Here is a 723-nt window from a genome sequence, read left to right as displayed (position 1 = left end):
AAAACATGGAATGCCTAAAAGCACTGTTTTTGGAGGTACAATGCCATAGCTATTGATGTAAGAACTTAAGTGATTTTGGTTATTATCAAGAAAACCATGGAAAATGGCTAGATATCAGCTCTTAAACTCTTACGAGCTTTTTTTTTTGTTGTTATCATTATATTTGTCCAAACAAAAGTACCTTTAGTTGTATGAGGCATTAAAATGAACAAAAAAATTAAGAAAACAGGGGTGGTCTAATAATTATTTATATATATATATATATATATATATATATATATATATATATATATATATATATATATATATATATATATATATATATATATATATATATATATATATATATATATATATATATATATATAGTGTTTTGTAACAAGAAAAGTTTCATGGTATAAAATGACAACCTTGTATGTTGTCGTAACATCAAAAAACTTTCGCGTTATAACGTTAAACAGTCAAAACTACTGCAATATAATATAATATAATATAATATAATATAATATAATATAATATAATATAATATAATATAATATAATATAATATAATATAATATAATATAATATAATATAATATAATATAATATAATATAATATAATATAATATAATATAACCTGGTGAAGTGTGGCGGTTTGTAGTTTTCAGACTGACCCCTGTAGGACTACAACTCCCAGGCTGGAGGAGGGACCTTCACGTCGAGCGCACGAGCTTCGCTCCCCA

Source organism: Amphiprion ocellaris, chromosome 13 (genome assembly GCF_022539595.1).
Source record: "Amphiprion ocellaris isolate individual 3 ecotype Okinawa chromosome 13, ASM2253959v1, whole genome shotgun sequence".
Taxonomy (NCBI): domain Eukaryota; kingdom Metazoa; phylum Chordata; class Actinopteri; family Pomacentridae; genus Amphiprion; species Amphiprion ocellaris.
Note: the sequence above shows the minus strand (reverse complement) of the source record.